The sequence below is a fragment of the Bubalus bubalis genome, chromosome 2, assembly GCF_019923935.1.
Source record: "Bubalus bubalis isolate 160015118507 breed Murrah chromosome 2, NDDB_SH_1, whole genome shotgun sequence".
Classification (NCBI taxonomy): Eukaryota; Metazoa; Chordata; class Mammalia; order Artiodactyla; family Bovidae; genus Bubalus; species Bubalus bubalis.
The window spans coordinates 112996464-113007627 of record NC_059158.1 but is presented as its reverse complement, the minus strand read 5'-3'; positions in this window follow the sequence as shown (position 1 = coordinate 113007627).

The following is an 11164-nucleotide window of genomic DNA, read 5'->3' as shown; positions in this document are numbered from 1 at the left end:
GACAGAACAGATAGACAGTAAGATCCCTGTGGGCAAGGACTATATTAGTTGTACTTGGCACCTTATGCTTAGAGCCCAGCACAAGAATTCAGCCCCTAGTTTTGATGCTGTTTGCAGAATGGACTAAATATGATCAGAGAAATTATTGTAAAAACATTTTCTTTTCCTTTTTTTTAACTGAGAGAAAATTTGCTTCACAAAACTTCATCTGTTTAAAGAGTAAAATCTAGTGTTTCTTTTTTACTATACTCACTAAATATGTATGTGTGTTATATATATATGTGTGTGTGTGTATATATATATATATATATATATATATATTCTCACCAACACTTGTTATTTTCTGGGTTTCTTAAATAGTCATTCTAATGGTTGTGTCTGTGGTTTTGATTTGTATTTTCTGAACAGTTAGTGAGACGAGTATCTTTTCATGTGCCTGTTGGCCATGTGCATATCTTTGGAGAAATGTCTGTTCAAATTGTTCTCTATGTTTTTAAATGTTATTTTTGCTGTTTGGTTTAGGAATCCTTTATACATTCCGGTTGTGGAAACTTTATTAAATTTGTAATTTGTGAGTATTTTCTATGATGGCTACTCCATTTCTTCTAAGGGATTCCTTCCCACAGTAGTAGATATAATGGTCATCAGGCTCAGGAAGGCCGAGAGGAACTGCTGCATGTTCAAGGTCAGGAGGGGTGGCTGTGAGGAGATACCCCTCACCCAAGGTAGGAGCAGTGGCTGTGCTTTGCTGGAGCAACCGTGAAGAGATACCCCATGTCCAAGGTAAGAGAAAGCCAAGAGAGACAGTAGGTGTTGCAAGAGCACATCAGAGGGCAGACACACTGAAACCATACTCACAGAAAACTAGTCAAATGATCACATGGACCACGGCCTTGTCTAACTCAATGAAACTAAGCCATGCCATGTGGGGCTACCCAAGATGGATGGGTAATGGTGGAGAGATCTGACAGAATGTGGTCCACTGGAGAAGGGAATGGCAAACCACTTCAGTATTCTTGCCTTGAGTACCCCACGAACCATATGAAAAGGCAAAATGATAGGATACTGAAAGAGGAACTCTCCAGGTGCTCAATATGCTACTGGAGATCAGTGGAGAAATAAATCCAGAAAGAATGAAGAGATGGAGCCAAAGCAAAAATAATACCCAGTTGTGGATGTGACTGATGATAGAAGCAAGGTCTGATGCTGTAAACAGCAATATTGCATAGGAACCTGGAATGTCAGGTCCATGAATCAAGGCAAATTGGAAGTGGTCAAACAGGAGATGACAAGAGTGAACGTCAACATTCTAGGAATCAGCAAACTAAAATGGACTGGAATAGGTGAATTAAACTCCGATGACCATTATATCTACTACTGTGGGCAGGAATCCCTTAGAAGAAATGGAGTAGCCATCATGGTCAACAAAAGAGTCCAAAATTCAGTACTTGGATGCAACGTCAAAAACAACAGAATGATCTCTGTTCGTTTCCAAGGCAAGCCATTCAATATCACGGTAATCCAAGTCTATGCACTGACCAGTAACGCAGAAGAAGCTGAACGGTTCTATGAAGACCTACAAGACCTTTTAGAACTAACACCCAAAAAAGATGTCCATTTCATTATAGGGGACTGGAATGGAAGTAGGAAGTCAAGAAACACCTGGAGTAACAGGCAAATTTGGCCTTGGAGTACGGAATGAAGCAGGGCAAAGGCTAATAGAGTTCTGCCAAGAGAACGCACTGGTCATAGCAAACACCCTCTTCCAACAACACAAGAGAAGACTCCATACATGGACATCACCAGATGGTCAACACCAAAATCAGATTGATTATATTCTTTGCAGCCAAAGATGGAGAAGCTCTATACAGTCAGCAAAAACAAGACCGGAGCTGACTGTGGTTCAGATCATGAACTCCTTATTGCCAAATTCAGACTTAAATTGAAGAAAGTAGGGAAAACCATTAGACCATTCAGGTATGACCTAAATCAAATCCCTTATGATTATACAGTGGAAGTGAGAATTAGATTTTAGGGACTAGACCTGATAGACAGAGTGCCTGATGAACTATGGAAGGGTGTTCATGACATTGTACAGGAGACAGGAATCAAGACCATCCCCGAGAAAAAGAAATGCAAAAAAGCACAATGGCTGAGGAGGCCTTCTAAATAGCTGTGAAAAGAAGGGAAGCGAAAAGCAAAGGAGAAAAGGAAAGATATAAGCATCTGAATGCAGAGTTCCAAAGAATAGCAAGAAGAGATAAGAAAGCCTTCCTCAGTGATCAATGCAAAGAAATAGAGGAAAACAATAGACTGGGAAAGACTAGAGATCTCTTCAAGAAAATTAGAGACACCAAGGGAACATTTTATGCAAAGATGGGCTCAATAAAGGACAGAAATCATAGGGACCTAACAGAAGCAGAAGATATTAAGAAGAGGTGGCAAAAATACACAGAAGAACTGTACATAAAAGATCTTCACAACCAAGATAATCATGATGGTGTGATCACTCACCTAGAGCCAGACATCCTGGAATGTGAAGTCGAGTGGGCCTTAGAAAGCATCACTACGAACAAAGCTAGTGAGCTATTTCAAATCCTGAAAGATGATGCTGTGAAAGTGCTGCACTCAATATGCCAGCAAATTTGGAAAACTCAGCAGTGGCCACAGGACAGGAAAAGGTCAGTTTTCATTCCAATCCCAAAGAAAGGCAATGCCAAAGAATGCTCAAACTACTGCACAATTGCATTCATCTCACATACTAGTAAAATGATGTTCAAAATTCTCCACACCAGGCTTCAGCAGTACGTGAACCATGAACTTCCAGATGTTCAAGCTGGTTTTAGAAAAGGCAGAGGAACCAGAGATCAAATTGCCAACATCCACTGGATCATGGAAAAAGCAAGAGAGTTCCAGAAAAGCATCTATTTCTGCTTTATTGACTATGCCAAAGCCTTTGACTGTGTGGGTCACAATAAACTGTGGGAAATTTTGAAAGAGATGGGAATACCAGACCACCTGACCTGCCTCTTGAGAAACCTATATGCAGGTCAGGAAGCAACAGTTAGAACTGGACATGGAACAGACTGGTTCCAAATAGGAAAAGGAGTATGTCAAGGCTGTATATTGTCACCCTGCTTATTTAAGTTCTATGCAGAGTACATGATGAGAAACCCTGGGCTGGAAGAAGCACAAGCTGGAATCAAGATTGCCGGGAGAAATATCCATAACCTCAGATAGGCAGATGACACCACCCTTATGGCAGAAAGTGAAGAAGAACTAAAAAAAGCCTCTTGATGAAAGTGAAAGAGGAGAGTGAAAAAGTTGGCTTAAAGCTCAATGTTCAGAAAATGAAGATCATGGCATCTGCTCCCATCACTTCATGGGAAATAGATGGGGAAACAGTGGAAACAGTGTCAGACTTTATTTTTTTGGGCTCCAAAATCACTGCAGATGGTGATTGCAGCCATGAAATTAAAAGAGGCTTACTCCTTGGAAGGAAAGTTATGACCAACCTAGAAAGCATATTCAAAAGCAGAGCTATTACTTTGCCAACCAAGATCCATCCTAGTCAAGGCTATGGTTTTTCCAGTGGTCATGTATGAATGTGAGAGTTGGACTGTAAAGAAAGCTGAATGCTGAAGAATTGATGCTTTTGAACTGTGGTGTTGGAGAAGACTCTTGAGAGTCCCTTGGACTGCAAGGAGATCCAACCAGTATATCCTAAACGAAATCAGCCCTGGGTGTTCATTGGAAGGACTGATGCTGAAGCTGAAACTCCAATACTTTGGCCACCTCATGTGAAGAGTTGACTCATTGGAAAAGACCCTGATGCTGGGAGGGATTGGGGCCAGGAGGAAAAGGGGATGACAGAGGATGAGATGGCTGGATGGCATCACCGACTCGATGGACGTGAGTTTGGGTGAACTCTGGGAGTTGGTGATGGACAGGGAGGCCTGGTGTGCTGTGATTCATGGAGTTGCAAAAAGTCAGACACTGTGAGTGACTGCACTGAACTGAACTGAAAGCTTCTAAGAAGTCAGAATCTCAGAATCTAGCCTGACTTATGAAATCAGAAGTAGCATTTTAACAAGGTACTTCAGTTCTTCTGTGGACATTAAAGTTTGAGCAGCCTTGCCCTAGAGCCACACTATCCAGTGTGGTAACTACTAGCCACATCTGGTTACTTGAAGTGTGGCTAGTCCAAATGGAGAAGGTCTGGAGGTTGTACAATGCACTCCCAATTTTGAACACTTAGTATATGTCTTACTCTGTTTAGGCTGCTATAACAAATTACCATAGACTGAGTGGCTTAAACAACAAGCACTTATTTTTCACAGTTCTGGAGGTTGTGAAGCCCAAGATTGGGGTGCTGGCAGATCTGGTGTTTGATAAAAACCTGCTTCCTGCCTTGTGGACAGCCTCCTCCTTGCTGTATCTTCACATGACTGGTAGAAGCAGCTCTGATCTCCTTTCCTCTTCTTTTAAAGACACTAATCCCATTTTGGGGGCTCCACCCTCATGACACCATGCAAGCTTAATCACCTCTCAAAAGCCCTGACCCTTAATACCATCCCACTGGAAGTTAGCATTTCAACATACGAATTTGGGAGGAGACAATCAGGCAGTCCACAACAGTATGGAAAAAAATGTAAAATGTTTCCTAAATAACTTTTTACACTGACTACATGTCAATATGAAAATATATTGGGTTAAAGAAAATAAATTATTAAAGTTAATTCCAACTCTTTATTTTTACTTTGTTTTCAAAAAATTATTTATTTTAATTGGAGGCTAATTACTTTTCAATATTGTGGTGGTTTTTGCCATACATCGACAGAATCAGCCATGGGTGTACATGAGTCCATGTGTCCTTCCATCTTGAACCCCGCTTCCATCTCCCTCCCTACCCCATCCCTGTGGGTTGTCCCAGAGCACCAGCACTGAGTACCCTGCTTCATGCGTCAAACTTGCACTAGCCATCTATTTTACTTTGTTTTTTTAACATTGCCTCTAGAAAATTTAAAACTTCTGTTGTGGCACACATTATACTGGACAGCACAGCCCTGAATCATGAAATCCCTAAAACTCTGATAGTTCTGTATGTCCCTTGGGCCTGTCTTTTTCTAAACATCAAGTTGACCCAGGCATTTCTAAAAATACAACCAGTTTCCCAAAGCCACACTGTGGGTAATAGCTAAACTCACTTCCCTCTTTTTCCTTACTACTGCTCTTGTGCCCCACCTCTGTGGACTCAAAAGACATAATAAACTGAATAAATAAACATAATAAACTAAAATAAATAATTAGTTCTTTGCCATGGAAAGCTCAAGGATATTCTATGTCCAGAATGGGGAAGGATTCCAGAAGTGAGAAATTTCTTCTGTACTTCTTCTTACATCCATTGTTATCCAGTAGGATTCCCAGCAACAGTGTGTCAGGCTGAGCATTTCCAGGGCCTCGGTGATCTCTCAGGGACTCATCTCTGCGACAAAGAAAGAGTCACTAAATAACTCCCATTTCTAATAAACAGCCTAAGAGTGGGTGCACCACGGCTCAGCACATTAACCATATTTACCATCTAAGAGACAGAGAGCAACCTGTCTCGTTTGATGAGGAAGCTATAAAGTTTTAGTGAATGGGGAGTAAATCAAGGCTTGCAGTTGCCTTGTAAAAATGCACTGCCTCATGCTGCCTCTCACCTTTCACTCGCATGAGTGTATTTTTATTTCTCTGCATAAATAAAACATGATTCAAAGCCACCCTCTTGTCTTAACTCCTGGAGCTGGGTTCAACAACCCCAAAATTAAAGTTGGCATTGTGTTTCTGATGAGGCCTGAACATTAGTATAAAACATCTAAGATACTTGAAAGGTGAAAACGGCTTTAAGTTGAGGAGGGATGAAAAAGAGGACTCATCCTCCAGTCCTTTTGAGAGGACGTGCATAGTGCCGGCCTGGGCACAAAATAAGATCACAAAGCAGTTGCTTCACCTTTATTCCCATGTGTTAGAGGCCAGAACACCTGACGATTAAGAATAGATAAGCAACCAAGAAGTCAAATTGACTCAGACAACCAGCTTTTAAAATTGAGTCACAAGATCAGTGGCAAGTGCTTAACTGTGTTCTATAGTCATGTGAATATGGTGAATATTTGGAGCCATTAGATTTTGTGGGTTGATATCAGTCAGCAAATTTCTTTTTTCACCCAGAGTGTTTCAGACAGAAGCAACTTTGTTGACTATTGTAACTCTGGTCTGTCCCTCTTTTTCCTAGACTCTAATTTTGGACCTGGTCTATAGAGAAAAGCAAGAATCAACTGTCTTGTAGAGACCAGGAGGGTCCTGTGGTGAGATGTGGGGGTGATGTCTGAGCTGACCAGTCCCATGGGACTGGGGCTGGGGCTGGGGTTAGTGCCCAGAAGCAGGGGACAGATAATGGTGGAAAGTTGCCAAGTTTGAGCTGCAGAAGCATGTTCAAGGTGAAAATTAAAGTCTGCAGCACTTGAATCAAATACTGGGAGTGGAAGTGGTGCTTACAGATGCCTGGCAACTGGAGCAAGAAAGGTGAAGGGAACTGGTCAGGGTGAAGATCAGACCAAGCAGGTTCATGCTTCTGTTTGGGTCCATGAACCACTGGTAAATATTTTCCTGGATAGCTGCATTTGACCAAGAATATTATCTGTTTTATCTGATTCTTATCATTTCTCTTTATATACTTTTGTTTTACTTTAATGGTATCTTTTAGAGGGCATGTACTCTTTTACGTATTTGTAAATTCTGTGTGAAATTTCTGCTCATTGGCATTATGTTTATGTCACAATTTTATATAAAACACAATTTTATATAAAAATTCAACATTTAGAATAACAGGCAATAAATAACACTGTATTCCAAAGAGAGCAGTGGACATGGCCCCCTGACCCTAAAAAGACAACACAGAAAGATGACAGAAACCATGGTGCTTCCTTATCCTGTGCAAGAAGCCGCCTGGACAGTGGGAAGGATATGAGTTGTGGGCTGTAGACTTTGGGGAGGCATTTATTCTCTACTCTTTGAAGGAGCTTTTCTCCCAAGTCAAATGAGCGTGCTGTTTGTTGAGATTATGGAGTGCCCACAAGAAGAGGAGACTAGCACTCCCATCCCCATCTAGTTGGGTTCACGTGGAGAATCCATGGGTCTACTCTTGGCCACCTTTGGGGAAGAGTGTGATAGAGTGAGAAAGGTCTCTGCCACCTGGTATGTATCCTGGAGGGCATGTGAGAGCAGAACCATGTCTCCCTACTGCCTGGAGAGTCCTGAAGTCCAGATGTTGTCTGGAGCAGTCATAATGGCAAGAGGATGAGAGAGGGCAATATTGAGGTGGCCTGCATGCCACATTGGACTCTAAGGATGAGTGAGTTTTCTCTGCTTACAGCAGAAAGTACTGGATTAGACCTTCTTACAGTTCCCTGCCAGACTATGGGAGCAGGATAAGATACTACAGGTGTACCACCTGGGATGGGAGTGGAGGAAAATGTTAGAGAGGTCAGCCAGAGAGTGCGTCATTTTGTGAGGGAACTAGAAAAAGGTCCCCAAAGAAATCACTCTTGCAATCCATAGCAGAGCCAGGACTGAAGTACCTCTGCCCCCTTGGGGGTGTTGGTAGTCTGCCCATAGGGAATCAGAACAATGCCATGGTTACATATAAAGTCCTTATTACTTTTCTTCTAGTCACCATGCCCAGTAAGAGTCAGAAAAGGAGAGAAGAGATGGAGGAAGAGAAAAAGTCTGATTTTTACCCAAGGCTTGGGACTGAGCAAAGAGCAGGTTGGAAGCTTTAAATTGCATGTGAGATTCAAATTTGAATTTATACTGAACTGTACTTACTTTTTTAAAATTTATAAGAGGAGTCAATTCCAGAATGGCACTAGTTCTTTTGTAAATAAAGGTGCCTAGAAAGTTTTTGGCTCAAACTCAACTGTCATCAAGGGGTGATTTGGCAGAGAAGGGAGAAGGCAGTGGTTGGGGAGAAAAATTAAACTTTTTCATGCTTAGACTTTACTCAGACTTTCTAGAATATTCAAAAAACCTGTTAAGATAGTTCTTCCACTGATCTCATGGCATGGGACAATAGAAAATGATCATTCCACTTGTAAGGCAAACTGAGGCAAAGACATGCCTACTTGTGCCTAGAGGTCGCTATTGGCCACTGGTTGAGCGTTTTCAGCCCCACCCTCCTAACCCAGGCCCTTCCTAAAGGGCTGATGACCATGTCCATGAATTGGGACACTTTATTTTACACTTAGAAGTATAAGCTCAGAGTGACCAGGAGAACACCTTGTCTTCCTTTAAATTAATAGCAGAAGGGATAATTTTTATCTCTTTAGCCTACTTAGAATTGCCTATGGAAACCCCAAGGTTAAATTCTCATCTGCATATTAGTGTAGAAGCAGCAGAGAATAATGGAACAAATATTGGCTTAGGAGACAAAGTTCCAACATTGTCAATGGCCAGCTATTTATCTTGGGCGGGACACTAATCTATCTGGGGTTTTGTTTCGTTAATTGTAAAATGAGGGGTTTGGGGATCATGTGTTTAGTAGATGGCAGCAGACTGAGCACACACGCAGTCATCACCTGCACCATCATCACCCCTCTCTAAGACTGAGCAGTAAAGGGAAAGAGCGATAATCATCTGGTTAAATGAGTTCATGAAATTTTGATTGGATCTCTGCCACACATGGGGCATAAAAGGCAATTATGAGGTTCCCTGAAGCATGTAAAGCGGGACATTTTGTCCCCTAAGGCTGCAGAACTCTCCAACGTCCTCAGTGTCATTCTGTAGGACACATGCCATATGGTCACATCTCTCTGTGGCCTCTGAGATCTTTCCTGCAGTATTTGTTTAGTCCATGCAGCAGCACACACGGGCCACCCACTGGGTGAGGAGTGGGGTCGATTCCCTGCCACTGCCTGTCCCAGTCCTCATATCTCCAACAGGCATCCAAAGAAGGCAGTATGTCTGGTGGAGTGTCACTGCATCTGATGCCTGAAATATTAGAAATGGATTTGGGATATCCATGATCTGTCAGTACTGTGTTTGCTTAAACATCAAAATGTAGCTGCTATTTGCCCAAATGTCTTGAAATTATTATTTGAGGGAAGAGTGGTATATACATCTGGTAGAAATGGGGATCACTTTATATGCATTCATTTTTCTCAGGCAAGGAATTCATAGGCAGTGATCTGGGTAGAAAGAACTTATTGTTCTTTCTTGGGAGCTGACCTCAGTGAATTAATAAATATCAGGTACTTTGTTCACTGCCTCCTTGTCTTCTTCCTTCATTTTACCCCACCATTTTGATCTGGGTTCCCCTGACAGTAGAGCTTTGAGAGTAGGCTCTGGGTGCATGTGATTTATTTTGGAGGTTATCCTAAAAGAGGAGTGAGAGAACAAAGACAATGAGTCAGGAAAGGAAGGAAGTCAAGCAAAAGCATTATTGAGCTCATTGCTTCTAGAACCATCCACTGGAAATATGAAAGACCATAACCTTTATTCACCAGCTTGCTTTCCTCACTGTTTGATGACCTCCCCCAGGGGCATCAACCTCTCCTGCATTTTGAACTCCCAGTTCTTTAGAGACAACCCTGGGGCAGCTCTTGAGGCATTTTTGACACCAGGAGCTATCCACTCTTCTAGGGCTGAAATCAGATATGGGCTGGGAGATGTAACAAAGGTACAATAAGAAGTGTCTACTTATTCTAAGAAGGATTTATGGTGGCCCTGCAAATTTGCATATGTTAACATATACTTTAATATATATTCAAATGAGTTAAAAATGAGGCAGCAGTAACAAAGTTATTATAAGAACAGATGTCATTTAATCTTGAATGCTACTTAGATGTGGGGCTTAAATAAAAGACTCTGAACTTTGGAACAGTCAACATGAAAAGGGAATCGTGATAAAGTACAAACTTTACAATGACTGAAAGGTAACAATGAACCAGTTGTTCAGTATAAACATGACTATTTAAGGTGCTGATATCAAATAAAAATTTTCCTGAGCATCCTCAGACAGAATAAGAGGATGTGATGAATTACATTCTGGTCAAAATGATGAATATAAATTTTGGTGTAGTTTTATAATTCTGTTTCTTATATTTGAATATAGGCAAATAAATTCCTCAAGCCTAGGCTCGCTAGGCTCCTCTGTCCATAGGATTTCCCAGGAAAGAATACTGGAGCAGGTTGCCATTTCTTCCTCCAGGGGATCTTTCCAACCCAGGGATCGAACCCAAGTCTCTGGGGTCTCCTACATTGGCAGGTGGATTCTTTACTATTGAGCCGCCTGGAAAGCCCCAAAGCATGATAAGTTAAAAAAAAAAAGCAACAACAACTAAGGTAGGGATGGGTAAGGGATTAGATGCAGTTCACTTAGTGGGCCTCTAATGGCCCCATTAATAGATGGTTTTAGAGATGAGAGAAATCAATGAGTCAATGACTTTAAGAGTTAGTCTTGCCATGAGTCTGTTTCTTATACCTCTTTTTCTCTCTTTTCTCAACTGTCTCTCTCATTACCATTTCTTTCCTTAGAATAGCAGAAAGAGCATGGACTTTGGAGTGAATTTTACTATTCATCAGTTGCTGCTGCTGCTGCTAAGTCACCTCAGTCGTGTCTGACTCTGTGTGACCCCATAGATGGCAGCCCACCAGGCTGCCCTGTCCCTGGGATTCTCCAGGCAACAACACTGGAGTGGGTTGCCATTTCCTTCTCCAATGCATGAAAGTGAAAAGTGAAAGTGAAGTCGCTCAGTCGTGTCCGACTCTTAGCGACCCCATGGACTGCAGCCTACCAGGCTCCTCCGCCCATGGGATTATCCAGGCAAGAGTACTGGAGTGGGGTGCCATTGCCTTCTCTATTGGATAAAAAAGTCTTATCTTTACCCTCAGGTATGGTACTTATTAGCTGTATTGCCTTTTTCTGACGATAAAAGCAGTGCATTTTCTTTTAGACAAACTTGAAAAAAAATAAGAAAGAAAAATTTTAAAACCATCTCTAAATTAACTGTCCATACAAAGAAAAGGTGATTAAATTATTACCATGTTGTATTTTGGTAAATTTCTTTCCAGTCATGTATGTACATACAGTTTTTTGACTATATTGTGTATTCTTTTTTTCTGATTT